We start from the raw sequence: 17,832 nt of genomic DNA, 5'->3' as shown, positions 1-17,832 counted from the left end.
GAATATTTAAAAGTAGTTTGGCTATGGAAAGCAAGTCCTTGAGGGGAAAAGAGGGGCTGGAGTACCTGGGAGGGTTGGGCTCCGAGAGGACCAGGGTACTGTGTGTGGCCTCCAGGAAGGGGGTCAGCGCGTTTGGGGCCAGAAAAGGGTAGGTTGGCCCTTTTGCTTGGAGGAGGCCGAGGTGGCTCCTGTCCAATGGCCTCCATTTTCTCAGTGAAGAATATGCAAGAGCATTACCAGAAACAAGAATATTAGCAGGGTGAGGAGCAATTACGATGTCCCATATCCCATGGAGGTCTAATGCACACTGGGGGAGGACAGATGGACTTGAGCAGGGTTGCACCTGCCTAAGGAGTTAGCTGACTCATCTTTGTATCGGCACATTCCTGGGAACATCTAAATATTAAACTTGACACAGTTCCAGGGAGGATATGGCACGATATTCATCAAGATGTCTCAGGCTCAGCAAAGAGCTTGAGGAATATTCAGTTCATACTTAACATGACACATGTGCATGTGAAGTGCAATGGTCATGTGAAGGTCAACTTATAGTTTAGACCATCTCCCTGGAACAAAATGACCGTTTGCTAGTTTTCACATGGATATATCTTTGGTAACTTTTAATGAATTAAAAAAATCCATTTTGTGGGCAGATGGTATGTAATGTGTGATTTTCTTAAGAGAGATAATGCTTCATACATTGTTGGGTATCACACCTTAAAAAAAGACTACAAATATACAACTACCAAATTCTGAAATGCAGTTTTCTTTCTAAAGTGAGTTTACAAGCAGTCCCAACAGATGCTGCCACATATGAGCACATTTCAGCTCACTTCTGACACACAGAGCAGCCAGCACAATGGTTCAGCTCCTTCTCTCAGGGGACAGGAAAAATAGGAGAATTAATCTGGGGACATTTAGAATGGCTTCGCACCCCACCACTGAGCCTAAGATTGCTGCCGTTTCTGAGAGGAATAAATTAAGACCCACAGAAAACCAGAGGACCCCTCTGTTGCTAGGAACGAGTCCACAGGGAAAAGGTGGTAACCAAGCATCAGAATTTGCCTGGGCTTAGGGCAGTGCCTGGGATGAGGGATTTTAAGTGCTAAACCTCTGATAGTTTCCAACAAACCAGGACAAATTAATCACACCAGCAGGGGCTAATCATTGAGGGAAAAACCCAACTTGGAATTGAGCACAGGAAGACTGCGGTATCGATCTCTGGTAGGAAACAGGGCTGGCATTGTGGGTGTGTGACAAGGGTACCATAGTCACAGCCTTGGGCTGAGAAGGGCCATGCTTGATATAATGTTCTGCTGTCATCACTTGAAAGTCTTCATAACTCTTGAAGAAAGGGTTCCTCATTTTCATTTTGTTATTGGTCCGGCATGTTTTGTGGCCAGCTTGCAAATTATGTGGCAAGGGAGCTAAGGTTTCTCTTTTGCTTTCTGTGACGCCTGATGAAGAGATGCAGACAGGTTCTCTGTCCTGCCTCTCATCTTTCTGGTTAAACAAAACCCATGTGAAGTATTTCTTTGTCCATTAAGTTTTTTGAAGACTACCCTGTCTTATCACACATGTTAATATATAAAAAAATTGAAGTTGGCTTAAATGCAGCATTTCCACCCTGTATGGGATTCTCCCACCAAGGAAAAGTGAGCAGGAGAAAGAATAGATAAAGCATTTAGAAAAATCGAGAAAGTGTGGTAGAAATATCTCTTACAAGCCTCAACTGGGGGAGAAGCCAGGCAGAACTCTGGATCGAAGGGAAGCCTCTGGGAAGATGAAAGGGGTGATAATTGTACGTTGAGAGAGAGAGTTTTATAATAGAGGTGATAACAACAGCCACTTAGGGGGAAACTGTGAGAAGTTCACATTGAGGGGTTTGTGGGTGGTTTGATTGAGGAAGGATTATTAATTCTAAGTTATTTCTACTTTAACTCTTGGATAGGAAAATCGACATTTTTAAACAGAACGGTATTTTACTGTGGTGTTTACTGATGCTTTTCTCATGTTAAATAGGGACCCTGGTGAGGACAGGGCATGGCTAGCTAAGAGATGGTAAAGATGGTTAGCTGAGAGAGGGTAAGGGAAGTTGAGCTGGGAGTGTAAAGCTAGGGTAGCTGAGCAGGTGTTAGGTTGCCAAGGTGACGTTGGGAAAGTGGTTGATCTCAACTGTGATCTAACCCCTAACTGGGGTTAGACCCAGAGGGCTGCTTACCGCAAGGGTGACCTCATCACCCAGCTTCCCCCTTACCTGGGCCAGGCCTCCAGTGACAGTCCCCAGCACCAGGAAGACTGCACTGAGCTGTTCCGGGCAGCAGGGCAACTGGCACCACAGCTTAGAAAGGTAGGTAGAGTAGGGCCTGCTGTGAAAGTCACAGGCTCTTTGAGATTTTCATTGCATTTTTCTTCCCATCTTTGGTAGATGTGAAAGTGATGTAATGGGGGATGGGGGATGTAGCAGGAATTAGACAGGAATTCTGCCGCAGGGGCGGAAAGGATGCTGGGTCCCTGTTATTTCTCCCCACTATCCATAGGTAACGGAGTTGAGAATTGATTTGTGAAGACCTGGGCAAAGCATTCTGGACTTTTCAAGGGGGAAAAAGTATACTGTAAATACAATGTGGCCTGGCTGGAAAAGAATGATTTTTAAAGCTTAGAGAACTTGGCCGTGTGTGCATGCGTGTGTGTGTGTGTGCATGTGTGTGTGTGTGTGTGTGTGTGTGTGTGTGTGTGTGTGTCTGGGTTCTGAGTTCTGTTACACTAAGTGATGAATGGCTTCCAGGCAATGAGGCAGACATTCCCAAGAGGGTGCCAACATGCCCAGAGCAAGGACACCAAATCCGGGTGGTCATACTGCTTTCTTGCTAAAATGCCCTTATATGTAAAAGTTACTCCTCTATAAAGCTCTGCCTTAACAATTCTTTTTTATTTTGTTTTTTATTTTTATTGTATTTTTTTCCTTTACCATTTATCCCCCTTATACGCTCTTCTACCTCACACCTGTCAGAATAGCTAGCGTCAATAAATCAACAAACAAGTGCCGGTGGGATGTAGAGAAAGAAGAACCTTTTTGCACTGCTGGTGGGGATGCAGACTGGTGCAGCCACTGTGGAAAGCAGCATGGAATATACTTAAAAAACTAAAAATGGAACTGCCTTTTGATCCAGCAATTCCACTTCTGGGAATTTATCCGAAGAAGCCCAAAACACTAATTTGAAAGAACATAAGCACCTCTATGTTCGTTGCAGTGTTACTTACAATTGTCGAGATTGGAAAGCAGCCTAAGTGTTTATCAGTAGATGAGTAGAAAAAACATCTATGCTACATTTACGCAATGGAATTCTATTTGGCCGTAAAAAAGAAAAAAATTTTACTTGTTGCTATAACCATTCTAAAAGTCAGAACAAGGCTGCTGATAGATGATTTTTAAATGATTGTGTATATCCTCATAGTTCTAGAAGTAACTTTTATGAAACAGGATACATTTAAACATTGTTTGAGGATGGGGGTATAGCAATTTGTGAAGTCAACTCAGGTATACTTTGGAAAATAGACTATTTTTGTGTTAAGAAAAATTTCCCAGCAAGGTAAGTATATTTTTTTATCCTCACCCAAGGACATTTTTTCATTGCTTTTAGGGATAGAGGAAGGTGGGGGGAGGGAAAGAGAGAGAAACAGAGGCAAAGAGAGAGAGAGAGACAGAGATACATTGATGTGAGACAGAAACATTGATTGTTGCCTGGACAGGGGATTGAACCTGAAACCTGAGTATGTGCCCTGTCTGGGAATCCAACCCGTGACCTTTAGGTCTATAGGACAATGCTCCAACAAACTGAGCCAAACTGGCTGGGGCAACAAGGTAAATACTTTAAAATTTAAGGAAATAATGACTATGTAGACATTTTATAAAAGGCAAAGGTAATTGAAATTATTGTTCGATGGTGGATAATTCCAAAATCTATTTTTAACAGATTTTACTGAAGAGTCGCTAGAGGGCAGCATTTGATAAAGGTTTGATAAAAATCTACATTAACAGTGTAATTTGTAGACATCACAGAAGTTTAATTTGTTTTATTAACAATTATAATAGCCGAAAGTAGTTATCTTGCTTCCATCAACACAACTAAAGGAAGCTCTGCGTGCTTGGTTTCTACATGCAGTAAATAGTTCTTAAAGAGATATATCCTAGATTTGAAAGAGTGTATATGTTTTTATAGTTTTCAAGATGATAAAAAGCAATCAAAGGAACTAAAAACAATTTAGGCAGTACTTTACAAGTCCTGGATTGATCCCTTTGGTTTGCTAAAAAGGAGTTTGGTTGTTTTAACTCAATCTCCAACACATTATTTACCCTCCCTGGGAAACTGTCCAAATTTGGCCACATTTCATATGCTGGGAAAAACTCTGAGTCTGGGCCAGCTGTGGGTTTGCCTGAGGTGGTGAAACAGCATGAAGAGAGGTGGCAGACTGGTTTCCAGGGGCCAGAAACATCATGGCCACACCCATAGATGACAGTGTTTGGGGAGTCGTAGGGATAGACTTCTGGCTGGCTCATAGGTGCCACTCAGTAAATGTTGGTTCCTCTTATGTTTACTTGCTATCCAGTTATTTTCTGACTTGTGATGCCACAATCTCTATTTGTTGTATTTACAATTTTAAAATATTAAAGAAATACACGCACATGGTAAACAAACAATATAGTGAGATACATGTTCAAAAACGTCTTTCTGACCCCACATACCAGACTCACTCTCTGGAAGGAACCACCAGGGATGATTTTTTTCATATCGTTCAGAAAATTTCCCTGCAAAAACGTGTCTATATAAATGTGTGTATATATCACACACATTTTTATACAAGTAGGAACATACTACATAGATGCTATTCTATGTTTTGCTTTTTTGTTGTTGCTATTCAATAATGCATCTTGGAAATTTTTCATATCTTATTGCTTAACTTTTTCAATTTTATTATTTTCCCATGGTAGCAACTTCATTTTTTTTTCTTTTTGCCCTTGCCACAGTGTCAGAGAGAGAGAACCATCATTATGCTGGGAGTTTGACAGGTATTCTGGGAGTCATTGGCCGGAATGTCAGCCTGTTTCTGGTGAGGTGGGCAAGGAAGAGGAAGGGTTATGATCATATCGAGGAATCTGTTCATTTCCAAAAAACAAGAACTGGAAAGAGTACATTGCATCATCTTGTCTAGTACTTGAGGAGCCTCAAATACTTGAAATTCGCTGCAAAAGCTTTGCATCCTTTTGGTCCATGGGCTGTCCCAGCTCCTTTTACTTGTCATCAACAGTTAGCTGTGCCTGTGTGTTGGCAGGTGTTCATAATCTCATTGTTGCTGACTGGGTGCTCTGTGATGACAGGGCATGAAGGGACCTTCAGAAGCCACAGATGACATTTATACAGGTCTCATGTTCCATGCTATCGCACTGTTGGTGGTCTTCATTATTCTCTTCCTTGGGCACCCAGTCCTTCATTTTAAAGATTGTATAATTAAGAAAGTGGAAATCAGATACAAAGGCTGTAGGCATTTTCTAACCATGGTATGTGAGTATGACAAATAGTCCAGGTCTAAAGGGTAAGGCACCTGTGGAAGGAACTGGGAACAGACCATTCTAGATTCATAAGAGCCCCAACCAGCATGCTCAGGAATTTGGAATGGAAAGCCATAGAAGATTCTGTGCAGGAGAACACTGGGTGGGTGTTGATTGTGTTCATCAAAACAGGGAGCATAAGGTATCCAGGGAAGGAGAGAGCAGAGAATTATGTGAGTCTTGTGCATGCTGAGTTTAGGGGGCATCAGAGATGGCTCACTGGTGATCTCTGATAAGATTTTGGGAGTTCAGAAGGGTCAGAAATGGGGATATGTGAGTGAAAGGTTAACAAAGCATTTTCTTCTTTATGGAAGAAGAAGAAAAAAAAAAAGAAGGCCTTGGGTTAACTTTCTAGCTCTGTGTGCCTGGAAACCTGACAGAAGTGAATGCTGGCTGGGTTACCAGGCAGCACAGCTTCTGGGAAGACTGACCCGCGATCAGTTGGCGGCACGTGGGCCGGGAGGAACATGAACGAAAGTGACTGCCTGGCGGGAAGGCACAACTTCGGGCTTCCTGAGTGGAGTGACATAATGGGGCATGCCTCTGCCTGAGACCTGGACATTCTGCTCTGGGCTGGTTACCCCAGAGATGGTTTGTTATGTCTGGTGATGAACCCACCAGTCTGCACCTGCCTGTCTGTTCTTAGGCTCTCATCTCTCCCCTGTGACTTATACCCTCATACCCAGCCCTGGTCTGCTAGGAGCATCCCCCTGGGGCACTGCTTCATGCTCTATATGCCTGGTGAAGCCAACACCAGTGAGGTTTCCTGCATTCTGGATGTTCACCTAGGTGAGCCTAAGATTACAAGAAATGAGCACTGAAGAAAGAAAATGCAGTATTTATATGTGACACACAAAACCCCAGATTTTTCCCTGACTTCATGTTGTTGACTTTTTCCTTCACTGAATCCCAATAGTGAGCCAGGCACATGTCCTTAGCATCTGGCATAGTCATTGCAGGCCATGGGGCACATGCCCAGTCAATGCTTGTTGCATAACTGATGTCAGTAAATAGTTATTGATTACCTTCTATATGTCAAGCACTTTGTTAGTTTCCAGAATACAAATACAAGTCAATAATCCCTTCCCTCAAGGACTTCACATTTTGTTAGACAGAAAATACTTAGAAAGAATGTTGCCACAGTGTGTGGTAAGGGGAATGATGAATAAATGACTTCAAAGACTGATATTACATCCTTTCAGTAGCTGATTTTATAGCCCTCAGAAATATACTCAAAAGTAGAATTGCTAGATCATATGGTAATTCTATTATTAATTTTAATTTTAATTCTATTTTTAAAAGTGAACTTATTTCCTAAGGTATGCCTTTGGTACTTGCTTTCAAGTTTATATTTACATTCTCAGATGTTTCTTTCTCTCTACCAACTAATCACAAATCATCATCATCATCATGATCATAGTTAGCACTTATTCAGCACACATTATTTACCATTTTACAGATGAGATAACTGAATTGGTGGAACCAAGATTCAAAATCTGAAGTCTGACTCCAAAGCCCACCTTGTTATTAACTGCACTATTCTACTTCTTGTTACTGTCCCCCCAGAGATATTTAGGTGCAATGTATTCCATGCATTTATGTTCTTGGACCATAAGAAAGATGAAAGAGTATTTTGTATATGTCTGTATGTAAATTAAAGTGAATTATTCTTCAAATGTTTCATATGTACAGTAGATTTGGGATTGATGTAGTAAAAAGGTCTAGTTCTCATTTACAGTTTTGGTAAGTGAGAAATTACTTAGAGTCCCATGCAAGACTTCAAAGAAAACACATGAAACAAACATGCCCCAAATAATCAGATTTAAAAATGGGCAAATGTCCGGAGACAACTTTTTTCCAAAGAAGACATAAAAATGGCCAACGGCTATATGAAAAGGTCCTTAACATCACTAATTATCAGGGAAATGCAAAGCAAAACCACAATGAGATATCATCTCATACCTGTTAGAATGGCTATCATCCAAAAGACAAGAGATAATAAGTGCTGAAGAGGATGTTGAGAAAATGGAACCCTGTGCACTGTTGGTAGGAATGCAAATTGGTTCAGCCACTGTGGAATACAGTATGGAAGTTTCTCAAAAAATTAAAAATAGAATTACCATATGATCTAGCAATTTCACTTCTGAGTATAATTCCAAAAGGTAAAAAATCAGTATCATGAAGGGATATCTTCATTCCCATGTTCATACAGCATGATTTACAATAGTCAAGATGTAGACACTACCTGTGTCTGTTGATGGATGAATAAAAGAAGATGTGCTATAGATAGCCAATGGAATATTAGCCAGCCATAAGAAAAAAAAAAATCCTGCCACTGTGAAAACATGGATGGACCTGGAGGGCATTGTGTTAAGTGAGATTAGCCAGACAGAGAAAGACAAATACTGTATGATCTCACTTACATGTAGAATGTTAAAAAAAAAAAGGTGAACTATAGAAACAAGGTAGAGATTAGAATGGTGGCTACCAGTGACTGGTAGGGAGGGGAAATGGGGAGATAATACTGTATTATTGTATACTTGAAATTCGGTAAGACAGCAAATCTTAAGCAATCTTATGAGCACCAAACACACACACACACACACACACACACACACACACACACACACACAACCAAAATGTTGGACCTAAAGTTAGAAATTAATGCCTACTATATTTCAGGTAAAGGTTTAGCTATATGACTTTTTCGTTTTATTTTACCTTATATGTGCTTGTTTAGTTTTATTCTATCTTTGTGGAAGCCTCAGATAATTTATTTTAAACTTTAACTATGCCTGGAGAACTTTTAGAATTTTGTTACGGGTTTAACTGTGGTAGAATGTTGTGTATATGCATGTTGAATTCTGTCAAGCACAGGGAAGTAGAAAAACATTTCCTTGGTCCAGTTTTCCTTGCTAATCCTTGAGAAATGCTAGAAAGACTATTTCTCTTTCCATTTTTGTAACTGGCTCCCTCCTAATCCTTCCACCTCCTTTGTTCACCATCTTGTAGTTGACCTGGGGAGACGGCTTGGTCTCATGGCTGCTCCTGCCAGCCTGTGTGACCTGGGCCCCATGGTGGTCGGTCTTCTGCTCCTGGCTCTGCCTTCTCTCCCCCAACTCTTGGACAGGCTGACAGGGAAGTCTGGGTGTCTGTTCACATTTCTCTCCCCAAATCTCTACAACACCATGAATACAAGGCTGTGTGCCTAAGTAGGGAGTCCATATGATGCATTGTCCAGTGGGAGACATTTTTAAAAAAATGTATTTGTTTATTTTTAGAGAGAGGAGAAGGGAGCGAGAAAGTGAGGGAGAGAAACATCAATGTATGAAAGAAACATCAGTCTGCTGCCTCTTGGAGCCTGAACCTAGGCATGTGCCCTGACTGGGAATGGAACCAGCAGCTTTTTGCTTCGCAGGACACAACTAACCAACTGAGCCACATTGATCAGGGTCCAGTGGGAGACTTTTGAGTGTGAGTTGGGGACTAATAGTAATGACACCAGGACATCAGGCACAGAATGGCAATCCTAGGCAAGCTGAGATGAATGGTCCCCTCAGTGTGGGAGACTGACTGAAGGCTTTTGGCCAGAAGGGAAACACAGCAAGCAACAGCTGAAAATGGACTATCACTGACTCATCACCTTCTAGAAAGTCCTTCAGGCCTCTCTCTGCTGTTTGTTACTTGACTTCAGGGAGGGAGAAGGGGCTTATGGGAAGAGTTCTCTTCTCTGCTCTGCCCAATAGATATCCATTAGCTGCATGCAGCAATTTACATTTAAATAAATTTAAAAATTCAGTTTCATAGTCACATCAGCCACATTTCAAGTACTCAGTGACATTGGACAGGCATAAATGTAGGCCATTCCTGTCATCCCAGAAAGTTCAGTGCTGGACTCTCCTCAAATCTTCCTTCCTCCTTTCCTACTTCCAGGTTCTTTTTCCTCCTGACCCTATGCAGACAGACAGACAGACACACACACACACCCCCTGCCTGACTGTCCAAATTTGTCTATTATGCAAAAAATAGATCATTCAGGTTTGTCCAAACGGCCTCTTTTCTTTCCATTAAAAAGAAGTGTCCTAGCTCTCTGAGTTGTTTTCCTCAAAACCAAAGACTTGGCTACCTAGAGAAGGACGGTCCCTTCCCTCCTACAAGGAGGAAGGGTACAATCAGCTTGGTGCCTCTAATGTTCTGACACTGAGTTCTGACTCTAGCATTTGCAGGCAGTTTTATTACTTTATCATCAGATGGTGAGTAAAGAAGTACAAGAAGTTCTAAGTCAAATCCTTGGTTTATTTGGCTATAAAAAGCAAAGAGAAGACATGAAAGAAAAGAATTACAGCTCAGGCTTAGGCACTTCAACTTTTAAATAGAAAATATTTGGCTTGTACTGAAGAAGAGTCCATCTGTCTGCCTGTGCTGAATAATCTTGCTAGATGGTCATGCACACAAGTATACTGAAACAGAACTGGCAGATGTGTGGTTTCGTTGCAATTGAAAATAGTTTTTCTAAGCTAAAAATGGAACTGCCTTTTGACCCAGCAATTCCACTGCTGGGATTATACCCTAAGAATCCTGAAAAACCAATGCAAAAGAACCTATACACCCCCATGTTCACAGCCACACAATTGACGATAGCCAAGTGCTGGAAGCAACCTAAGTGCCCATCAGTAAATGAGTGGATCAAAAAACTATGGTACATTTACACAGTGGAATACTATGCAGCAGAAAGAAAGAGCTACTACCCTTTATGACAGCATGGCTGTACCTGGAGAGCATTATGCTAAGCAAAATTAGCCAGGTGATGAAAGACAAATACCATATGATCTCACCTACAAGTGGAACCTAATCAACAAAACAAACAAGCAAACTATAACCAGAGACACTGAAATAAAAAACAAACTGACAGTAACCAGAGGGAAGAAGGAAAGGGGGTAAGGGGGTAATGGGAAAAAAAGGGGAAGGGTCAAGGGAAAGAGGGGGGGGAAGGCAGAGACAAATGTATTTAAAAAGTAAATAAATTAATTAAAAAAAAAAAAAAAAAAAGGGGAAGGGTCAAGTCAAGGAACATGTATAAAGGATCCATGGACAAAGCCAAAGTGGGGGAAGATTGAGGGTGGGAGCTGGGGGTGGGTGGGGCAGGGGAAAGTGGTAGTGGGAAAATGGAGACAACTCTACTTGAACAACAATTTAAAAAAAGAAAATAGCTTTTCTATTATTAAAAGTTAACAATTGCATGTGAAGATGTTATGGCTTACTTAATAGTTTTGGATTGTGAGATATGCTAGAAAATAGTTATATGACAGAAAATGGTGAACATTCACCTGTGGAAAGAGATGATTCATCCTGTCTTGGCAATGCTGAGCGTATACTCGTATACTGTTTTCTTTTAATTTTTTATTTTTATTATATTTTTAATTTTTAAATCACGTTTATTTTATTACAGTTGTCTCAATTTTTCCCCCCTTTCCCCTCCTCCACCCATCCCACCCCCATTCCCCGCTCCCACAGTCAATTCCCACTCTGTTGTCCATGTCCATGGGTCATTCATACATGTTCTTTGTCTAGTTCCTTCCCCTTCTTTCCACCATTGTCCTCTTTCCCCATCACCTCAGGTCACTTTCAGTCTTCTCCATGTTTCCATGCCTGTGGTTTATTTTATTCCTTAGTTTATTTTGTTGAATAGATTCCACTTATAGTTGAGATCATATGGTATTTGTCTTTCACCAACTGGCTTATTTCACTTAGCATAATACTCTCCAGTTCTATCCGTGTTGTTGCAAAAGGTAGGAGTTCCTTCCTTCCTTCCTTTCTCTCTTTCTTTCTTCCTTCCTTACTTTCTCTCTTTCTTTCTCTCTCTCTTTCATGTAGATTGATTTTATTTTTTTAAATGTCAAAGTCAATTATAAAATATTAAAAAATTTAAAACCATTATAAATTCTCAGCAATTAAAACATGGCAACAGCACAGAAATAATCAAGTAGATCAATTAAATAAAATGAACATTCTAGAAACAAACGTATATACCTAACAATGTAATATATGATTAAATTGATATTTCAAATCAATGGGTAAAATAAGGTTTATTCAACAAATAAGGTGCATGGACCACTATTACTTGAAATAAAACAAATATAGAGCCCTATTTCACACATTATACAAAAAATATTCAGGTGAGTTAAAAATCAGTATGTAAAATGTAATGAGTTTTAGGAGAAAATACAAAATATTTTTCTTACACTGAAGTAAAATATTCAAACCCAGAGGCTATCAGTAAAATATTGACAGTCTATCTATATTAAACATTTAAGACCATATAGTAATATACATATAAAAAATTAAAGGACAAGTAATAAAGTAGGAAAGTATTTGCAACACATCTAAAAAAGAGCTAATAGTTTTGGAGGTTTATGGTAGGAAAAAAATTCTACAAACATTTAATCAAAAAATGGATAAAGAATCCCAAAAGTCATATAAAGCTTTTTAAAAATAATAGAACTAGGCAAGAAATAGTTTCAACAAATAATAAAGTAACAGCTAAAATAACACATCATTGTCACAATCAGTTTAAAAATATTGGTACTATCAAGTATTGGTGACTGTGAAAGGAAGTGTGTATTCATAGACTCTTTTTCTTCATCTTGTTAAAGCAGTCCCTTTAGCATATTTTGCAATGCTGGTTTGGTGAAGGTGTATTCTTTTAGCCTTTTTCTGTCTGGGAAACTCCATATTTCACCTTCCATTTTAATGGAGAGCCTTGCTGGGTAGAGTAGTCTTAGTTGCAGGCCTTTGCTTTTCATTCCTTGGAATAGTTCTTGTCATTCCCTTCTGGCTTGTAGTGTTTCTGATGAGAAGTCAGCTGCTAGCTGTATCGGGGCTCCTTTATATGTTACTACCTTTTTCTCCCTTGCTTCTTTTAGGATTCTCTGTTTGCCTTTGATATTTACCATTTTAATGATTATGTGTCTTGGAGTGGGCCTCATTGGGTTCCTCTTGAGTAAGACCCTCTGCTTCCCGGACTTGTGTGACATTTTCTCTCCTCCAATTAGGGAAGTTTTCTATCATCACTTTTTCAAACAGTTTCTCTATCCCTTCTTCCTCTTCTTTTTTGGTATCCCTATTATATGGACATTATTACATTTCAGGCTGTCCTGCTTTCCCCTAAATGCTTCTTCATTTTTTTGAGCCTTTTTTCATTTTCTTGCTCTTTCTGGGAGCTTTTTTCCTACCTTATTCTTCAGCTTGCTGATTTGTTCCTCTGATTCATCAAACCTGCTTTTGATTCCTTCTACTGTGTTCTTCAGTTCAGAAATTGTATTCTTCATTTCCTCTTGTCTCTTATCGTTATTTTCTATGTCCTTTTTCATGCTGATATAGTTTGCAGTAAGTTCCTTGTAGTTTCCCTGTAGTTTTTGGTAATTCTGTCTGAGCTCATTGAGCGTTCTTAGAACCGTTGTTTGGAACATATCTGATAATTTACTTGCCTCTATTTCATTTAGTTCTCTTTGTGGAGCTTCCTCCTTTCCCTTTGTGTGGAGGTGGGGTGGTGGTGGTGGTGTTTCTTTGTCTTCCCATTATTTGTGAGACTCTTCTTCTTTGCTTCTGCTTCTTAAATTGATCTGTCCTGATTTTCCCTACTTTGTGGTGTGAACGTCAATGGTTGGAGACTACTGTTTTTACTTTCTGAATTTGCCTCTGATGATGTCAGATGTTGACCCTGTCTTACCTTAGACAGTCTGTTTGAGACTTCCAGGAATCTACTGTCTGTGGCTGTCTCCTTCAGTTGTTAATCTAGTTAATCAGAGTTAATCTAGTCACTCTGCACACAGCAGGCTGGCTTAGACACCACAGGGCAGGGCAGATTCCCTCCTGAGGGCAGGGTAATTGGGTCCTCTCATGCTGTTGAGGCTCAGGGGAGTAGTCTGTCTGAGCCAGATGGTTGCTGCTGTATGGGGCAGGAGTTAGCACCAGGATCCCACCAGCTACTCTCTCAGTTCTCTCCCCAAAGCCTCCTTCCCCAGTCTCTCCTCAGTTGTCTCTAGCCCATTCTGCCCCTGCCTTTGCCGGAAATCAGGAGAAGTGGCTGCAAATAAAAATTCATATGTTGGCCATTTAAACGGCTCTTTGTGTCTCCAGCCACCTGTCTGGCAAGAGCAACCCTGATGCTTTTCACAGCTGGTTGTTATCTGTGTACTTTTTGGGCTCTGGTGCTGTAGGCTGGAGATCCCCACTTATGGTTTAGACCCCACTCATCTCAGGGGAATCCAACTAGCTTTTTCAACATCCTTCTGGTGCTGCCACCTGCAGGCCCCCTGCCTGTCTTCTCAAGTCTCTACCGCACTCCTTACTAGTTGGGTTGTGCGAAAGCTGATTCTTCTGTCTGTCCGAGATTATAAGGCTCCTGTCTTGCTATTGTTCAGTTGTTTGTTCCATGTGATTTCTCCACAATTTAGTTGTAATTCCAGATTGGTCCTGGGAAGAGTTCAGTGTGACTTCCACTCAGTCCTCCACCATCTTGGTTCTCCCTAAAGATTTTATTTATTTGTATACTCGTATGCTTTCAATCCAGTTTTTCTAAAATCATCCAATTGCAAAAGTTCTAGGGCTTAAGCCTCTGCTTTGAGATATTTATTGCTGGAGTATCCTCAGAAAATCATTGTCCTCCCATTACCACCATGTCAAAAAGACTTAAAGGGGAGATGCTGCCCTTCATGTTTTCTCTTTGTGACCCATGACCCCAGGAGAGAGATGGAAAGCTGGAAGGGCCCTGGAGAGAGTAACATGGGGTGCTATCAGTGGACATCACAGGGATGACACCAGCTACAGACCATAGCAAGATGATGGACAGCAAGAGTGGCTGACGGTTGCTAGAGGGGAGGGGATTTGGGGAGATGGACTGAGAAATACAAATGGGTAGTTACAGAAGAGTCACATGGTTGTAGGGTACAGCATAGGGAATATAGTCAATAATATTGTAATGACTATGTATGGTGCCAGGTGGGTACTGGAAATGTCAGGGTGATCACTTCATAAATTACATAAATGTATAACCATTATGCTGTACTCCTGAAACTAATACAATATGGAATGTCCATTGTAATTGAAATATTGGGGGGGGGGGAAGAGCATATGGTGGGATGATAGCAGTGTAAGTCAAAAGACCACAGGGAAGGACATTGTCCTTAGCAGATGACAGCACATGACTTTGTGAGACCAGAGACTGTCCTCACCATCCCCAGGACTAATCATGGCCAAGTACACAAAGGAAAAGGAGGGAGGAGATGACTTGGGTTGACTGAGTTTAATCAGGGACAAGGGAGCTTTGAGGCGATCCTGCCGACGAACAATTCAGTAACTAATGGTGATGTAAATCTGGAAGACTGGTTGGGCTGAGTTAATCATTAAGGAGACCAGGACAAATACCCAGATACCTGAAAAGGAAAAGTACACTTTTCCTATACCAAAATGTTCTAGATAGTAAAAGTGATTGTGTAAATAAAAGCCGAAAGGAAATATAAGGAAATATTTTCTAATCGAATTTGAGGGGTCTAAGAAGTAAAATTTTAAAGAACAATATAAATTTGATGATACAAAGATTTTAAAAATTTGCATGTAATTGATGACTGAATTTAAAATGCACATAAATTGGTGAAACTCTTCTGGCAAATAAGACAGAAGTTTACATCCTAACAATATAAAAAGCTCCTACTAATCTATGAGGGCAGATTAATATCCAAAAGATAAAGAGGCAGAGGATGTGAATAGACATAGTATAAACAGAAATGATCAGTGGTTGACATAGAAAAATGCTTAATATTAGCTAGTATTTAGGAAATATAAACTAAAACAAAATGTCTGTCAACTTAGTGAAGATTTAAAACATGATAATCCTCGTATCAGGTGAACAAATAGCCAAGACACTCATTCACTTTGCTGTTAGGAGAGTAAACTGAGCCAAATCATTTGGATAGTAATTTGGCAACCAATAGCAAGAGTTTAGAAGAGATTAAAATTGGAAACAAGCCCTGGCCAGTGTGGCTTGGTTGGCTGGAGCGTGGTCACATACACCAAAAGGTCGAGTATGGGGGGCAATCAATCAATGTTTCTCTCTCTCCCTCTCCCCTTTCCTCTCTCTCTGAAATCAATAAACATATTTTAAAATGTTTTAAAAAATTGAAAACCTATGTTATCCAGATAGGGGAATATTTCAGGATATTGTGTATATCTACATGCTGGGTTATTATACAGCATTAAGATGGAGGCATTGGAAAATATTTAATGACATGGGAGAACACATATAATGTTAATTGACAAAAAGCAACATGCTGAATTATACATACAGTGTGATTGCAACTATGCAAATAAATACGCATGGAAATCGTTTGAAAAAAATGCATCACTCTACCTGTGCTTATTTTTGAGTTGTAATTATCAGTGATTTTCTTTCTATTTGTCTGTACTTTTATAGTGCAGAGAATTCTAAGTTAGAAAAATTTGAAAATTATCTTATATATATATACTTTCAGCTTTACTGCAACTTAATGGTTCTTGCTCTAATGGTTCAAGATGGCTAATGCATTTGTCTCAAACTATTTGAATAATGACCCTGTTGATGATTCATTTAATATTTTTATATTCTTAGTATATTCTTAGTACCACATTAAACACTTAACTCATATTAACTCATTTAAAATTCACAATACTCAAATGAGGGAAGTCATATTGTTACCCACATGTTATGGAGCAGAAAATTGAGGCACAGAGAGGTTACTTAACCTCCCCAAGGTCACACAGCTAGTTAATGGCAGTGCTGGGATTTGAACTCAGGTAATTTTGCTCCAGTGGTCCTATTCCCTAGCCTCTATGTAGTTATGTTTAAGAGAATAAACAACCTTGTCTTTCAGAAAACAGGCAAATAATAAAACCATATGAAAACAAACTAGCATCAAACAAGAATCATAAATGTAAAGTGATATTCACGGGTCATGAATCTCATTATTGAAATAAAAGACTTAAATTAGATAGTCTTTAATATGTCCTTGGATGTAAATTCTATGATTATATTTATTAGTAAGAAAAACTGACTTTTATATACTCTACTACATAAGCATGCCAATTATTTCCTTCCCCTAGCACTTCCTTCCCAACCTCACACTTTTTTATTAGAGACTCTCCCGCATAACCCCTGACATCACCCTACCCTCAGCCCAGTTGATGGATCCAGGGAAGCTATCTCACCCAAGCCAGGCCACTGAGTCCTGAGTTTGGAATCAGTGTGCCAAGATTCTAGCCCACTCTTGACCACATGTACTGAGTTCATTGTGGACCCTGGGACCATTTTCTACCACATGCTAGGGAAGCACAGAGGCAGGTCTGCAAAGTGAGCAGAAAAGAGACTCACAGAGAAGAGGGAGGCCATGATCCCGCAGCTCCATGGGGGCTGGCTGGGGGGTGAAACCGGACAGGTGGGGTGTGGTTGTATAATGTCTAGATCTTGGTTCTAGGACTCCACAAGGCCTGGCAATATTATCTGACCATGGATCCTACAACACCCTGTGCCCTTCCAGTAATCCCCTACTTGTGTTTGTTTCCTTTATCTAGTTTGAGTGGGACTATTACTCGATACCAACCATGTCTGACATGTGCAGCTAGTTTCCAGCACAGATAGTCCCACATGCAGAGCTGCTGTGAGACTTCAATGAGATGATCCTATGTAAGAATCAGCACACTGTCTAGCACAGTGGTCTCCAATCTTTTTGACACCAGGGACCGGTTTTGTGGAAGACAATTTTTTTATGGGTTGGGGAGGCAGGGGGATGGCTTTATAGCGTGCCACTTAATTGTCACTTTCCATTCACTGATAGGGTTTTGATATGAGTCTGCAAGCAATTGATTTATTATGGTCTCTGTGCAGTCAAACCTTTCTGCTAATGATCATCTGTATTTGCAGTTGCTCCCCAACAGTAGCATCACACTTCAGCTCCACCTCTGATCATCAGGCATTAGATTCTCACAAGGAGCACGCAACCTAGATCCCTTGCATGCACAGTTCACAGTAGGGTTCCCGCTACTATGACAGTCTAATGCTGCTGCTGCTCTGACAGGAGGCTGAGCTCAGGCCATAATGACGGGGAACAGCTGTAAATGTAGATGAAGCTTCGGCTTGCTCACCGCCATTCATCTCCTGCTGTGTGGCCTGGTTCCTAACAGGCCATGGA

Source organism: Pteronotus mesoamericanus, unplaced genomic scaffold (assembly GCF_021234165.1).
Source record: "Pteronotus mesoamericanus isolate MK-2021 breed Mesoamerican mustached bat unplaced genomic scaffold, CSHL_Meso_final scaffold_54, whole genome shotgun sequence".
Taxonomy (NCBI): Eukaryota; Metazoa; Chordata; class Mammalia; order Chiroptera; family Mormoopidae; genus Pteronotus; species Pteronotus mesoamericanus.
Note: the sequence above shows the minus strand (reverse complement) of the source record.